Source organism: Saccopteryx bilineata, chromosome 10 (assembly GCF_036850765.1).
Source record: "Saccopteryx bilineata isolate mSacBil1 chromosome 10, mSacBil1_pri_phased_curated, whole genome shotgun sequence".
Classification (NCBI taxonomy): Eukaryota; Metazoa; Chordata; class Mammalia; order Chiroptera; family Emballonuridae; genus Saccopteryx; species Saccopteryx bilineata.
Window position 1 is genome coordinate 48,172,293 of NC_089499.1, and position 17,667 is coordinate 48,189,959.

At 37.1% G+C, this 17,667-nt stretch overlaps 1 protein-coding gene across 7 annotated transcripts in view; it reads right to left on the reverse strand.

Annotated features, from left to right (window-relative positions):
• Nucleotides 1-17,421, reverse strand: part of PPARG (peroxisome proliferator activated receptor gamma) — a 156,476-nt gene extending 139,055 nt beyond the window's left edge. The window contains exon 1 of one of the 7 annotated variants that reach the window (XM_066245133.1): nt 17,174-17,421. The gene's annotated coding sequence lies outside the window, so the exon portion shown is untranslated. The other 6 variants (XM_066245129.1, XM_066245131.1, XM_066245127.1 and 3 more) reach the window with 6 other exon arrangements.
• Between the last annotated feature and the right edge of the window lie 246 nt (nt 17,422-17,667).

A 17,667-nucleotide genomic window follows, 5' to 3' on the forward strand; every position in this document is an offset into this window, starting at 1 on the left:
CTCTATCTAGTTCCAAAACATTGTAATCACCTCAAAAGGAAATCCTGTGCCCGTTAAGCAGTCAGTCCTCCTCCCCCTTCCCCAGCCCTGCAACCACTAATATGATTTCTATCTCTTTGGATTTACCTTTTCTGGATACTTCATATTAATAGAATCTTACCTTGATTCCCTCCTTTGTTTCTTTTTCTGGATATTTTTTAGTGGGTTTTTTTTTTAAGAGGTTGCTCTGTCAATCTCTGAACTTTTGAAATCGAGTTCAGCTGCTCCCCTTCTCTGCAAGGTTTTTCCTGGGTATACCCTCCATGCCTCACTGATCTTGCCATTCTCTAAGTTTTTGTAGCATTTGTTTTCTGCCTTACTTATTTTAGTCCTTAATCATATACAGTACTACGTTGAACTGTTGATTACATTACAACAATTAACTTTACCTCTTTTTGATTCATGTAGACTACAAACTCCTAGTTCTAGGAGCTTTGGTGTCTCCCTTTGTGCCTAGAATCTACTTGACATGTGTGCAATTTACAGTGTGTGGCCATATATGAATGAAGAGTAAGTTAAGGGAAGTGAAGTCTGGATCATCAATGAGAGCTTCAAAGTCCTTCCAGTTTTCTATCCTTCCTTCTTTCTTGCTCTATCCTGTCTACCACTTTGCTTCTCTCTCTTGGTATTGTGCTTTGTCCTAGATAGTGATTTCAACCTTTTTCATCTTGTGGCACACATAAACTAATTACAGTGGTACCTTGAGATACGAAATTTTTTTTTTTTTTAAATAAGAATCTGAAGCTGGAAACGGGGAGAGACAGTCAGACAGACTCCCGCATGTGCCCGACCGGGATCCACCCGGCACGCCCACCAGGGGGCGATGCTCTGCCCCTCTGGGGCGTCGCTCTGCTGAGACCAGAGCCACTCTAGCGCCTGGGGCAGAGGCCAAGGAGCCATCCCCAGTGCCCGGGCCATCTTTGCTCCAATGGAGCCTTGGCTGCAGGAGGGGAAGAGAGAGACAGAGAGGAAGGGAGGGGGGGTGGAGAAGCAAATGGGTGCTTCTCCTATGTGCCCTGGTCGGGAATTGAACCCAGGTCCCCCACACGCCAGGCCGACGCTCTACCGCTGAGCCAACCGGCCAGGGCCGAGATACAAATTTAATTTGTTCTGTAACTGAGTTCGTAAGTCAGTCAACTCCTATATCAAACCGCCGATACTGGACCCATGCGCCAATTCGCCAACTAGCGGCAGCTTCCCAAATCCTGAATCCCGACTTCGTATCTTGGAATTTTGCTCAGATCTCGAACAAAAATACAAACCGAGTTGTAGTTCCTATCTTAAAAAACTCGTAAGTTGGTCTGTTCATATCTCAAGGTACCACTGTACTAAAATTCTGCAGCACACCAAAAAATTTATTTTTTGCTGACATGACAAAAAAAAAGTATTATTTGATTGATTTACCAAAAAAAAAAGTTATTACCTACCCTTTTTTGCTCCAAAGTGACTTTTTAAAAAATCAAGTGCCCATACTTGTATATAAGGCTTTCTGGTACCAAGAATAACCAATCAGACACAACCTTATTATGCAACATGACCAATAAAATAAGACTCTATTATATGACCTAAATATTTATGGTTCAAGACAAAGCATTCATACTAGACGGCTTTTGCTGTGTTGGCTGTTGTCATTTTTTTTTAATAAATTTTTATTAATGGTAATGGGATGACATTAATAAATCAGGGTACATATATTCAAAGAAAACATGTCTAGGTTATTTTGTCATCAAATTATTTTGCAAACCCCTCGCCCAAAGTCAGATTGTCCTCCGTCACCCTCTATCTAGTTCTCTGTGCCCCTCCCCCTCCCCCTAACTCTCTCCCTCCCTCCCTCTCATGTCCTCCCTCCCCCCCCACCCTTGGTAACCACCACACTCTTGTCCATGTCTCTTAGTCTCATTTTTATGTTCCACCAATGTATGGAATCATGTAGTTCTTGTTTTTTTCTGATTTACTTATTTCACTCCTTATAATGTTATCAAGATCCCACCATTTTGCTGTAAATGATCCGATGTCATCATTTCTTATGGCTGAGTAGTATTCCTGTTGTCATTTTTTAACTTGACTATCTAAGAGAGAAGAGGTCAGTGCTCCTGACTAAATAGTCAGGTATTGCATGTTTTAAAAATTCTTGTGGCATACTAGTGTGCCATGGCACACTGGTTGAAAATCACTACCCTAGCAGGATAGGAACAGGTGTGGCTGCAGGAGGATAATGGCAAGGTGCTCAAGGGTGGAGAAGGTGCAAATTCCCTGCATTGATCTTTTTTTTTTTTTAATTATTTTTATTTATTTATTCATTTTTTTAGAGGAGAGAGAGAGAGAGAGAGAAGGGGGGAGGAGCAGGAAGCTTCAACTCCCATATGTGCCTTGACCAGGCAAGCCCAGGGTTTTGAACCGGCAACCTCAGCATTCACAGGTCAACGCTTTATCCACTGCAACACCACAGGTCAGGCTGCATTGATCTTTTGTTAATAGACTCCTACCTTAGTTCTAAATTCACAGATGAAGGCCTGCCTAAAGTGGGTGTGCAGAGATGTCACAAGGTCATATTAAAAAATCAAGGTTTGTTTCTTTGCTTTGCTTTTATATGTAAATTAGTTTCTTTGGTATTTTAATTTGAAGTTGCTCATAAACCCATATCTACCTTGTATAAGGAGACTGTTAAACAATTATGATAATACTTGTGATTCATATATGAACTAGCCAATTAATTACTTTTTTATATATTATAAGCAAATTATTGATAATAAGCCAAAACTTGATTGTTTTATTTAACACTCAAAAAAATGTTTGAAAGGGAACTAGTTTTATTTGATGCATGAGTAATATGTCTAAATAACATTTCATATTGTACGTTACTGTAAACTTTTCTCCAGCAGTAATACTAAACAGGATTTGTTACAGTTGCCATTCATTGGAAGCCTCCAAACAAGAACGTAAAACAGTGCTCTGGCCCTTAGGTCATTTAAAACCTGTTCTTCTGACCAGAACAACTGAAAGGTCTAACACAGAATACTGAAGTCTATAATTAGTATATTTTACCTTTCCATATCCCATTTTGCCACTTTAGAATAGCAAAATGGAAATGTCTTCTGGTATAATTTCATATCATTATGTATGATAAAAATGTTACATAAAATAGAAATTAACATTTTAAAGAGTAATTTAGGGAATTCCCTAAAAATGTAGAGAACAGTAGCACTGAGAATCTCTTACAAGTGATATTGAAACAGCAAAATTTGTTCTCAAAATCAAATCAAGTTTAAAAGTACTTAAAATGCACCCAGTCCCCTGTGGTACACATTGTGAATTAGGAAAGGTATGCAGTGCATGTACAACATTCATTCCTGTTAGGAATTAACAATTTTGCCTGGTATACAAAACTTGTACATAAAAATTATAAGCCATGATCCCAAATAAAATGTGTAATATCCACATTAGATTTCATTTCAGAGTAGATCTGCCTTCTGTTTTACTTCAGTTAAGATAAAAATTAGTTTGCATTTCCTGAATTCAAAAGCTGGTGGTCAGGGTAAATATTTCACACACATTGGTATGACAAAGAAAATCAATCTGACATTTAAAAACTTAATGTGCATAATTAAAACAAATTAATTGTACGTAGGTATTGTGCTTTGTTAGGATCAAAGAGCATTCAGAAGTCAAAGTGGAATACACAGCATAAATCATGTGAATGGCCTTAACAACACACAACATAACAACACAACTATGTCAACATGCTGCATTCAATCAGTTATTTTCTCACCTTTTATGGAGCTGTGGTTAACTGCCTGTGCAGTGGATGCTATTTCACCTACCCAATGTTGTGTAGTCTCAAGACTGAAAAACACCTATCTCACTATCTGTAAGGCCACATTTCCAGGTGGGCAGATACTGTTTCCCATATAAGGATATCTAGTGCTGAGAAATGAGTGGTCATTCAATAAATGGATATGGGGTTTGGGAATAGAATAAACTATGGTCAATTCTACAAAAGTTGAAAGTTTTGGTTACATCTGCACTGAGTTGCATTCTAATATTCCATGCCACTCTACATATGAAAATCAACTCCATCTAACTTTGCATAAATTCCTTTGACATTTATTTTATTTATCTTTTTTCCCCCACAAGTTTCTGGTCAATAAGATATTTTCTGTCAATTTAAAAATAGAACTAAAATTGTAGATAATTTGACTCTAAAATAGAAGTTGAAAATAGCTATAAAATTAATTTCATCAAAGGAGGGTCATTTGAAATAAGATCTTGCTCTTCAAAATACTATATTCCAAATATGGAGAAGTTCTTAGTAGGCGTTTAAAGGAAAGTAGCTATTTCCCATGGCTAAAGGGGTTTAAAAAATATTTTAATGGAATAGTCCTAGTAAACTTTGTTTTGAAATTTTTTATGTGCAAATAATTTTTTATAAATAAAGTTATGAACTAAATTGACTTGGATAGTTCATCTCTTAAATACATCTATTGTAGAGCATTACAAAATAAATAATCCTCTGTAAAGTGAATAATCATCTTGTTATCCGAATTTTCAAGAACAGTAATACTTCATTAACATAGAATGTGTTCCTATCTCGTTTGTTAATAATTTGATTACAAAGATAGAAATAAAGTAATGTAATAAATAAATTATATGTTATACAATAAATAATACATACATAGAACCTAAAATAATAAATAACAATAAGAGACCTAGGAAAAATATTCAAGGACACAAGTTTTCCTCTCTAGTACACCTAATTCAAAGATAGCCAGCCAGCTCCATCTTAACCTAGCAATGCTACCTAGACACAAGGCACAGGCCACGCTGTATACAAAACTTGTACATAAAAGATAGTGACTCCTCTAAGTCATCATCTTTCCCACTAACGTTCACGTTAACTCTAGATAACAATAATTGTAAACTCCAGGAGAGATGGAATTTCTCTATCTTCTTCATTATTTTATTCTCCTTTTCTAAAACAACTTTTGGCACAGGGTAGGAGCTCAATAAATATTTATTGAATAAATAAATCTTCATTAAAAAGGCTCTCAGTTTGCTCTTTTAGGCATCATCATCCCAAGTTTGTGTTACCCACAAACAAATTCTATGAGCTATAAACTGAATTTTGTTAGTTTGGATTTGCCTTGAGCTATATTAAGGATTAAATAATCAGAAATGGGGAAGGCAGAAACAAGAGAAAAATAATTAGTATCGTTGATATGAAATTTCTAAAAAGCTTTTAGAACTTGTTTTCATTTAAAGTTTATTTTAAAGTCATCAGGCTGATACAAGTTGTTAAAAAGAAGTCCCAAATAAAATGACAAGAAAAATATAAACTGTAATCTGAGTCAAAGGTAAAACCACTTAATTTTCCCTTTGGCATTTCTAAAACGATGCAACAAAAAAAAGAAAAAATTAATTCAAAGGCTATTTCTCTGTGTGTTATACATGTGTGTGCATGTGTGTGTATATATATATTATAGAGATACACAGATATATTTTTCACAGTGTTCATTCAGAGGTCTGACTAGATTTGAGGAAATCTCTACTCACTTGCTATTTTAAATCTCTTTTTATTTTTAAATTATTATCACAAATTATATCAAGGTCTCATAATGACCACTTATGATTGAAATTCACCTTCACATGCTTCTGCATCAGCTCTCTATGATTACAAGTTCAGCATTCTGTCAAGAGGTGGAAAATCAAATAACTCTTTAATAAAATTATTTAATTTTAGAAAAAAAACCCTGAAAATAATATAAAATATTGAATGTCAACTGTAGTTGAAAGAAATTTTTTAACAAAAATGTTCAAAAATTTCAAATTCCTAACAATAAAGCAAATTCTTTCATAAAATAATGTTAGAAAAAAATAATACAAACATATTTTTCTTAAAAAAATTTAAATGGGGTGGCTTTAAAAAAATAAACTCTGGAAACTGTTTTTAAAAAGTTCTGTTTGTCCACATTTTATGAGGCCAACATAACCCTCATACCGAAACCTGGCAAGGATGGTACAAAGAAAGAAAACTACAGACCAATATCTCTAATGAATACAGATGCTAAAATATTAAACAAAATACTAGCAAATCGAATACAACAACATATTAAAAAAATAATACATCATGATCAAGTGGGATTCATCCCAGAATCTCAAGGATGGTTCAACATACATAAAACGGTTAACGTAATACACCATATCAACAAAACAAAGAACAAAAACCACATGATCTTATCAATAGATGCAGAAAAGGCTTTTGATAAAATACAACACAATTTTATGTTTAAGACTCTCAACAAAATGGTATAGAAGGAAAATATCTCAACATGATAAAGGCCATATATGATAAACCATCAGCCAACATCATATTAAATGGCATAAAACTGAGGACTTTCCCCTTAAATCAGGAACAAGACAGGGTTGTCCACTCTCTCCACTCTTATTTAACGTGGTGCTAGAAGTTCTGGCCAGAGCAATCAGACAAGACAAAGAAATAAAAGGCATCCATATCGGAAAAGAAGAAGTAAAGGTATCACTTTTTGCAGATGATATGATCCTATACATCGAAAACCCAAAGGACTCCACAAAAAGATTACTAGAAACAATAAACCAATACAGTAAGGTCACAGGATACAAAATTAACATACAAAAGTCGATAGCCTTTCTATATGCCAACAATGAAATATTAGAAAACGAACTCAAAAAAATAATCCCCTTCACGACTGCAACAACAACAAAAAATACCTAGGAATAAACATAACAAAGAATGTAAAGGACCTATATAACGAAAACTACAAGGCATTGTTAAGAGAAATAGAAAAAGACACAATGAAATGGAAAAATATTCCTTGTTCTTGGATAGGAAGAATAAATATAATTAAAATGGCCATATTACTCAAAGCAATATATAAATTTAATGCAATTCCCATCAAAATTCCTATGACATTTTTTAAAGAAATGGAACAAAAAATCATCAGATTTATATGGAAGTATAAAAACCCCCGAATAGCCAAAGCAATCCTAAGGAAAAAGAATGAAGCTGGGGGCATTACAATACCTGACTTTAAACTATATTATAGGGCCACGATAATCAAAACAGCATGGTATTGGCAGAAAATAGATACTCAGACCAATGAAACATAATAGAAAGCCCAGAAATAAAACCACATATATATGGTCAAATAATCTTTGATAAAGGGGCCAACAACACACAATGGAGAAAAGAAAGCCTCTTCAACAAATGGTGTTGGGAAAACTGGAAAGCCACATGCAAAAGAATGAAACTCGACTACAGCTTGTTCTCGTGTACTAAAATTAATTCAAAATGGATCAAAGACCTAAATATAAGACCTGAAACAATAAAGTATATAGAAGAAGACATAGGTACTAAACTCATGGACCTGCGTTTTAAAGAACATTTTATGAACTTGACTCCAATGGCAAGAAAAGTGAAGGCAAAGATAAATGAATGGGACTACATGAGAATAAAAAGGTTTTGCTCAGCAAGAGAAACTGATATCAAAATAAACAGACAGCCAACTAAATGGGAAATGTTATTTTCAAACAACAGCTCAGATAAGGGCCTAATATCCAAAATTTACAAAGAACTCATAAAACTCAACAACAAACAAACAAACAATCCAATAAAAAAATGGGAAGAGGACATGAACAGACACTTCTCCCAGGAAGAAATACAAATGGCCAACAGATATACGAAAAGATTCTCAGCTTCATTAGTTATTAGAGAAATGCAAATCAAAACTACAATGAGATACCACCTCATCCCTGTTAGATTAGCTATTATCAACAAGACAGGTAATAGCAAATGTTGGAGAGGCTGCGGAGAAAAGGGAACTCTCATCCACTGTTGGTGGGACTGTAAAGTAGTACAACCATTATGGAGGAAAGTATGGTGGTTCCTCAAAAAACTGAAAATAGAACTACCTTATGACCCAGCAATCCCTCTATTGGGTATATACCCCAAAAACTCAGAAACATTGATATGTAAAGACACATGTAGCCCCATGTTCATTGCAGCACTGTTCACAGTGGCCAAGACATGGAAACAACCAAAAAGCCCTTCAATAGAAGACTGGATAAAGAAGATGTGGCACATATACACTATGGAATACTACTCAGCCATAAGAAATGATGACATCAGATCATTTACAGCAAAATGGTGGGATCTTGATAACATTATACAGAGTGAAATAAGTAAATCAGAAAAAAACAAGAACTATATGATTCCATACATTGATGGAACATAAAAACGAGACTAAGAGACATGGACAAGAGTGTGGTGGTTACCAGGGGAGGGGGAAGGGAGGACGCAGGAGGGAAGGAGGTAGAGAGTTAGGGGAAGGGGGAGGGGCACAGAGAAAACTAGATAGAGGGTGACGGAGGACAATCTGACTCTGGGCGAGGGGTATGCAACATAATTTAATGACAAGATAACCTAGACATGTTTTCTTTGAATATATGTACCCTGATTTATTAATGTCATCTCATTAACAATAATAAAAAAAAAGTTCTGTTTGTCACTATATGCTAAAGATCAAAGAGAGCACAGGCCCAAAGAAAATCAACAAAATTAAACTTTATGTATGGCTGAACAAAACCAAGAGGCTGTTAACAGAGATGTGATATATTTTTCCCTTCCAAATAGACACTGGTGAAGCAAAGAGTACAGGGAAATTAATATGTGAAATAAAATTAATTATGAAATAAAATTGGGTATAACAGAAAAGAATTCATACAGTGCCTTAAGTTATCTTCAATGGCTTTAAAAGAATCCTCTAGGGACAAAGCATCCTTGGTAATCTTATAAAATCTAGTCTTTAAAGTTGTATTCTTTGAATTTGGACTCAGAATCCTAGCAACCATTCTTAGGTGAAAAGAACCAGAGATGTTTGAACAAAGAAGTGAGCAATCTAGCTTTTCTTTTTTTTAGGTGAGGAGAGGGGAGATAGTGAGGCAGACTCCGGCATGCACCCCCACCAGGATCCACCCAGCAACCCCATCTGGGGACAATGCTCAAGTACCAAGCTATTTTTAAGTGCCTGAGGCTGACATGCTTGGACAAACTGAGCTATCCTCAGCGCCCAGGGCCACGCTGGAACCAATAAAGCCACTGGCTTCAGGAGGGGAAGAGAGAGAGAAGGGGGAGAGAGAGGTAGGGAGAAGCAGATGGTCACTTTTCCTGTGTGCCCTGACCAGGAATCAAATCCGGGACGTCTATACGCCAGGCTGATGCTCTATCCACTGAGCCACTGGCCAGAGCCCATCTAGCTTTTCTTGACACAGCATATTGACAATAACATTGAGTTCATTTAAGTAATAAAACATCAAACCAGCCTGACCTATGGTGGCGCAGTGGATAAAGCGTCAATCTGGAACGCTGAGGTTGCTCGTTCAAAACCCCTGGGCTTGCCTGGTCAAGGCACATATGGGAGTTGATGCTTCTTGCTCTCCTCCTTTTTCTCTCTCTCCTCTCTCTCTAAAAAGAAATTAAAATCTTTAAAAAATTTGTTAAACCAATAAAGGTAATTTTACAGGATGATCCCAAGAGATTCTACCACTGGGAAGAATATGGCAAAAAACTTCACTATAGGCAAGGATAAGGCCTACTAAAAATAATTCAGACAGTGCACTAGCCAGTAGGCACCAAGCTATCAGACTGGATATAGAAATCATCTTGGGTGAGGAGTTTCAAAACAGTATACATCAGCATTCCCTGGAGATCTTGTTAAAATACAACCCCACAGTTTCTGATTCAGTAGGTTTGGGGTGGGGTTTGAGATCTTTCATTTCTTTCTTTTTTTATATAATTTTTAAATTTTTCAAAATTTATTGATTTTAGAGAGAGGAAGGGAGGGAGAGAGAGAGTAGGAAAGGGAAGAAGAAAGAGAGAGAGAGAGGAACATAGATCTGTTCCTGTAGGTGCCCTGACCGGGGATCAAACCAGCAAGCTCTGTGCTTCAGTACAAAGCTCTAACCAACAAGCAACCCTGCCAGGGCATATTTCTATAAAGTTTTCAGATGATCTTGATAACATTGGTCCAAGAATCACACTTTGAGAACCACTGCCTTAGATTATTTTGGTATTATTATTAAAATATTTATTGAATGCCTATATGTGCTATATGCTATTTCTTTTGAAAGAAGAATAAAAGTAACTGTTTCAAGAAACTAATAATCTATATTTTTGTAGACATTGTACTCCTCTAGTCTTAAAAGTCAACAGTTTGGACCTTGTTGAAAACAAAGTTTAGAAATATATCATACTGCCTTTAAATAAAGCCAGGACATTTCTATTAGTTCCAAATGCTTTAGGAAATCATGTAGTAATCCTACATTGGCAAATGCCTAGGTATTTTCTTCACTCTTCTAGATTTTATTGACATATGCAAATAATTTATTAAATTATCTTCTTCATTTATATATACATCATTCATACATTTTCTCTTTCACAAACTCTATGCACTATATATAACAAGAGAAAGAACTTATATAAGTACTTTTCTATATGCAATCAAAAACTTGTTTCTATATATAGATAATTATCAACTGACAGGAAAGAACAAAATTTAGTAAGGTAAGACTTTGAGATTCTGTGCTTTAGATTCAGACTTCAGCAATCCTGTGGAAAGTGAGTGACAAGTAAGCAACATGCTTAGTCATAGGCATGTGGGTGGCCCAAACCTAACTGTTAAACACTACCTATCAGCTGATTCACAGGATTATTGAACTTGCTTTTGAGGTGACTAGCTAGCTTCTATTTCTAATAGAGATGTGTTGGCATGCATAACTTTTTTTGGCAAAAAATTTTTAAAAAATAAAGCATTTATGAATTTGATGCTCTGTACATCTGCCAAAGCATTAAGTATTATTTATACTTCTTCAGTGTACTTTTTTCCAATGAAATTGAAAGATTCCTCTCATTTCAATTTATTAGAAAGCTACTTTAAAAGTCTGGAAGAAATAACTCATGAAAAGACTAGATAATTTGTCTAACATCGCAGAGAAATAAAAGACAATGAGAGGTAATATTCAGACATTTGATTACATTAACAGACGACTAACTCAAAACCTTAATATTGATAACATTTCCTAGGTAAATTTCTGTTTGGGAATAACAACCTGTTTTCTTTGAAGGAAAAAATGGTTCAAGAAAGAATTACAACTTGTATTGATTTAAAGAGAAAAATGAAGGCATGTATGAGAGAATATATCGTTTCCTAGCATTATTTCAAATATATAGCTATTTTCATATTTTGTTTCACGAAAGCGGACTTATGGAGAAACTGGGACATGAATCGCTTTAATTTTATCTATCCCGTAAAGGCCTCATTATCAGATAGCAAGGAAATTAGGAACGAACCTCTCAAATTTTTGCTGATAGTGATTGAAAGAATTAACCTTGCTAGAAATACTGCCATTTCAAAAGTGAATTCCAAACTTTCAAATGACAAAGACAGTTTTAGAATGACAGCCAGTGGGGTGGGGTCAAGGTTAAGGGTTTCTTTACAGCATTTTATCATGGCACTCTGGCAGTGGGACAGATATGTTTCCTCACTGCCTTCACTATAAAAGAAAATTTATCCTTAAGCATACAGGATAAGAATATTCTCTTTATATTCACTTTCCTGGAGGCAACTTATAGAGCCAGAGAGAATAATCATGCTAAGTGGCAACTTTGGAATTTAAAGCTATTCTAAAATTCTATGATGTCATCAAGGAACAGGGTAGGTTCTTAGAAACCAACCTTATATTTTAGGTCTATGCACAGTAACTATGGAAACTGCTGATTGTGGAGGTTGAGCATACAGAAATCTCTTATACCCCGATTCAGGGTATTTTCCTATTTTTCTACCTCCTTCATATCTACTATCTACTTATCTGGGGTAAACTGTGAAGGCCTTCTTACCCCAGGTTTATACTAATCTGAATTCTTCTCAGAAGGTCAAGATATTTGTCTCAGTAAGTGTTAACCACATATTATAATTCTCCTAGGGGAGTCTTCAAATTAAAGTGTTTTTTAAAATCAGTTAAAACTGGCAATGAATTTATTTTCTAAAATCAATGCAGTGAAATAAAAATGTTTCCTAAACAGATACTGACTCCAATTAAACTAAACCATTATGTGATCTAGTTTAAATCCTGACTGCAAGGTTTTAAATCTCTATTTTAATTGATTCATATTGCTTGAATTGATGGCTTCACTTCCTTCCTTTATATCTGAGAAATCATAGGGAAAGGAAACTCATTGCACCCTGTCCCCAAAAAGATTTTTATGTTGAGAATGGCCCGGTCACTGGAATAGAAGGTAAAGCAAAGCCTCTGAGAAAGCCCAATGTACACTATTAAGAGAGTGGAGGTCAATGCCATTCCCCCGCTTCCAACCTTCATAGGGGGTCCACAAAATAATGGAACACTCACCTACAGGCTCTGGCCTAAACTTCTCTTTGCCCTTTGCTTTCCCTTCCTTTCAAGCTACGTCCCTACTCGGGCTTTGTAGCTCTCTATTCCAGGAACATAGTGGGGTTCAGGCCTGGAACCAAATCCCTTACTTTCCCTTACTTTCTTTCACAGGGGACACTTCACAGTAAAATGTATTACTTAACAATTCATAAGGAGAATTTAAGATTTATGATTGGGATGATGCATGCTTAATTGTATGCTTTTCAATTACTCCCTACTAGTAAATTGGTGGGTTATTAGGAGGCATTTTCACTTTTCAAGCCACTAAAAGCCTATTATTTGGTTATAGCTTGTTAGAAAGAGACCCAGTATTTATGAGAAACACAGGTCATTTAGTTTTTTAGGCTGCAACAATAAACTGTTTTTAGATCTGAAGGATCCTAGCCCTCATTCATTATACAATAACCTTGATCCTGGGTAATATACATTAAACTGTCACACGGTACACCATAAATAGATGTAAAGAACACAACTTTGGTTTTAAAAAAAAATCACAAAATACGCTTTCTAGACACGTTAGACATATACTACTGACACAGGAGGATTCACGTTGTGTCTACTATAGGATTCACAAAAGTAATATCAATAAAATAAAATTATTATTAGGCTAATTTTTATCCAAAGTAATCAGAATATGATAACAATTTAAAATTGAGTAACAATAAAATATTTCCAGAAACATTTTATAAATTGGTCACCTCACGGCAAGCAATATCTTCAGCTCATTTTTAAAAATAATCTCAAAATCGGTACTAGGGTGAACTATTAACATCTGTAAAAGAGTTATTTAGCAATAACACAGATAACCATGAAGATTCTCTTTAAAATGACAGCTCAATTAAATTCAGGGCCATGGTCATATCACTTATTATACACAAGTTTGCTGATAAAGTCTTAAAATCATACCAAAAAATCATGGTACATTAACTGCAATGCTTTTCCCATCTCACAGATAAGAAAATAGAGTTAGAAAGGATGTCTTGCTCCGCTATAACAGAAATGGTCAAAAATGTAAACATTCATATTTTGAATATTCGCTATTAAAAAATATTGGTTTGCATTGTTGAAGAAAAGTATTAAGATTATATAAACCCATTTTTTAAAATAAAAAAATAATTAAGCATATACTATTATTGGTGATAGCTTTTGTCTTAATATCTGCAAAAGTTTTCCTCAAAATATGGCCTATGGTATTGGTGCAAATTTCCTTTCAAGACCTACATAAGTATTTTACATAAATGAAAATTAAAACCTGACATTTTTATTAAATAGCCTTTAAAATGTGTCATAGAACTCCCCCTGATCAACCTCTTTATTGTGATAAAATACAAATAGTTAATAAGAAAACCCCAGGAAGATTACAAATAATCTTCAATTTAACATTTTTTATCTAGAGTACTATTAAACTAACTGAAATATGGTAAGATCGGTCTATCTATGCTTGCAAAATGGTCATTCACCGATCTGACTGTATTTCTGTGGAGTCAAATTAGATCCGTTTTGAAGGAACTTTGTAAGCATTTTAAATCGCTGTCCTTTTTGTTGCTTTTTAGCCGTAAGAGAGAAAAAGAAACAGCTCAAGAGGTAAACTATCCTAATGTGGAGATCTGCTAGAAAAAAAAATAAAAAAAGCAAGTTAGAAATTCTATTTAAGAATTTTTAAGGCAGGGGGCATATGTTTACGCTTAGACTGGCGAATTAATCAAGTTTTCTTGATTACTGATTTTTAAAAAATCCTCTACGACTAATATTTATTTAGTGGAATCCTATGATACCAAAAACGTGTTCCAGTACATTTGCCACACCTTATGATATCTTACATGTCCAAATTCAAATGACCACAAGTTCAGCCGAAGAACACCCACAAATTAGAATGACTAACATTATCTGTCCTATCCATTAGACATATGTAGATTTTATAAAATAAGTGAAAGTATGGGCCAGGATATATAAAACATTTGTAAAGTATTATCTTAATATTTTTCCCTACTTCATAAGTCTCCTGTTATTAACAACCATTTCACAATTTGAAAACTAAATAAAATGTATTATTAATACCTGTATATGTTTTCACAGAAGTGCCTTTCACACTGCTTTCACATGCATAACTAACTTGATAATTAGAGTTAGTGGTAAACATTCTTATTTTCAGAGAATTACAGGAGATAAATATTTGTTTATTGTCATATTACTTACTAATTAAAATAAATTAGTCGTGGTCAGTAATGCGTTTCTAATGCATATTCTTAAAGTCACACTTTTTCTCCTGTGTAATTTTTAATAATAGGGATAATATAATTTTAATGTCACAAGGATTCTGAAATTATACTGTGATTTAAAAAATTATTTTAAAAATGTAATTTTGAAATATATAAAGAAATGAATGTTAAGAAAACTAGTCTCTTCAAGGATAATAATTGTACTTAATTTTTAAAATACTGATCACAGTTTTAATTTTAAAAAATTATACTATTTTACATTTAAAAGAGTGAAGAAAACAGTGTCCTAGAAACTTAACCTGGAATTCTGCAAACCTTTAGACTTCACTGATGCCATGTTTTGATAGTTTATTGTAAAAGCTAGAAAAAAACTTAAATATGAAAAAGTTTTGACTTAAAAATTAAATCACAAGGTTTCCTGCTTTCAGTGAGTTGCAAAAGATTGAGTAGTCACTAGTTTATTCTAAGATCTTTTAATTTAAGATATAATTATCAGCAAATGAAATATCAAATATCATCTAATTTAAACAAAGGAGAAAAACTGTGACGCACACAGTGTAACAAAAATGGATGGTTTTGTAACAAACTTCACTTTGGGGCTAACACAACATTAGTTTTAAAACTTTGTATATTAAATAATACTACAGAATGTATTAACTTCAGGGTGAATTTGATTGAAAATAGACAACACAAAAATTGTTTTAAAACTTGAACAGGATCTTTTGAAATAACACTGCAAATGCTAACTGGTAGCATCTGCGAGTGTTTTCTATAAAATTTTAATAGGAGTGGAAGGTATTTCCTTAAGAGAGAAGTCACAGTGAATGTCTATGTCAGCCTCTATCCTAGAAGGGTTTTCTAAGTCATTTAGTGCCACCAGCTTGGTTCTGCTTTCAGTCAGAGATTGATCACTTAGCTACAGACAGGAAGAGTACCACAGAACACCTGAGATGTGTTGATCTGCTCATGTCCTTTTAAAAGTAAGTTAATCATTGTTCTCTCAATACTCCAGTTACAATTTGTTTCATGAATGATAAAAGTACTTGACATTAAAATAATGTACTTCAAAATCGAGTTTCTTCAGCAATAGGTTTCACACAACTCAGTTAATCATCTTGCCTGGTTTTGTTTTCAGATGATAACTCACACAAATTAATTTTACATTTTTGTCATCAAGCTTGAAAGAAAAAAAAACTTTAGCTTCTTCCTGACAGACTACTATTTTTTTTACTTTATTCTCCTGAAATAATTGACATCCCCCCCCCCCACCACCACCATTATTCTCAGACAGAAATGAATTACGTAGATTTTCACGGTAAAACAAGAGCACAGTAAACTAATAAGGATATATGAGCCCATCATCGTCATCTTGCATATTTTGGACACATCACCAACACATTTCAACAAAATGCAATTATAGTGAGTCGACTCACCTAAGCACTGGGCGTTAACAAGAAGGATTTAGAAATGTAGCCTTCTGATTCACCAGCAGAGGTAAAGGCCCCTTCTTTACCTAACTGACCTTATATAAAAGCAGCAGATAGGTTACTCCCAGTTTCTGCCTCCTTACCTTAGGCTCCTCCCCAAATACCAAGGCATAAAGTACCACGGCCACACACCCACCTTGCGCCCCTACACTGAGGGCCCATCATTTCCGTTAAGCACCACCGCACCTCCACCACCTTGGTCAGGCTACGAACGCTTGTGGGCACGAGTGGGAACCCACGACACCCTAAAGCTCCTTGTCCAAACTCAGGGTGTAGGAGGGGGCCTCACTCTCCATCCCCGACGACCCTGGGGACTCTAGCCCACACCCCAAGAGCTCCACTCGGCTCACGGCCAGCAGAGTGCTTCAGGGCACAGGGGCGGAGTGGCCCCAAGGGCGCCCCTCGCTTAACTGTCACTATGACCCCGCACCGCGATCGCTGCCTGGGTTCTGCAGACCTAGCAGGAGGACGGATCCCGCGTTTCTGCTCCAAAGTTCCCCTCGAGCCGCTTCCGGACGCCTGCGCGCCTCAGCGAGGGGCTCAGAGGTCCCAGGTTCGCTCGGACCCCCACCCAGGGCACCGCGGGTCACTCGGGCTCGCGTCTCCCGGGGAGGGACCGCCGCTGGCTCGCCTCGCGTGCAGCCTGTGCCCTCCTTCGCCGAGTTTTCTCGCGCTCCTCCGGGACTTCTCTTCAGGGCGCGACCCTGAACCGGGACCTGTCAGCCCCGTCCCCACGGACCACGACCTCTTAACCAGAGACCTCCTTACCAGCGCCCCTCAGTCAGTCCGGGTCCCCTCTGACCCAGCCTTCGGCCCGGTCTCCTCAGTCCCGGCTGGATCGGCCACGACCCTCTAGGGTTCCGGACCCCTCCGCGCGCCCTCTCACTCCCCGTCCCCTCGCTGCGCAGCCCGGTGGCTCGGAGCGCCGCGGGGCACCCGGACTCTGACCTGCGGCGGCGGCGACGGTGGCGTGGCGCCCCGCTCCGGTGTCGCGGAGGCTGACCGAGCGCCCCAGGCGGCGGCTCCGCGCGGGCTCCGGCTCCGAGTGCAGGCGCTCCGCCTGTCCGAGGCTGAGCCGGGCCGGGGTAGGGGTGGAGGCCCGGGGCACGGGGCACGGGGCACGCGACGGCGGACGCGCGGGGAGGGAGTGGCCGCGGCACCCGAGCCTGGAGCACAGTAGGGCCCTTCGCCGCCGGGGCTGCCTTTCTGAGCGCCTACTCTGTGTCCAGCCCCGTTTGTTCCTCACAACCACCGCTGGGAGGCGGCCCCGAATGGTCCCATTTCACAGAGCAGGGCCCCGAGCGAAGCTCAGAAAGATGGCCTGGGTCACGTCAGGGTAGAGCCCAGGGTCGGGGGTTCCGGAGCCCGCCTTTCTCACAGTGGTCTGCGAGATTCCCGCCCTCCACCGCCCCCGTTATTCTTTTCAATGGCATTCTTTACAA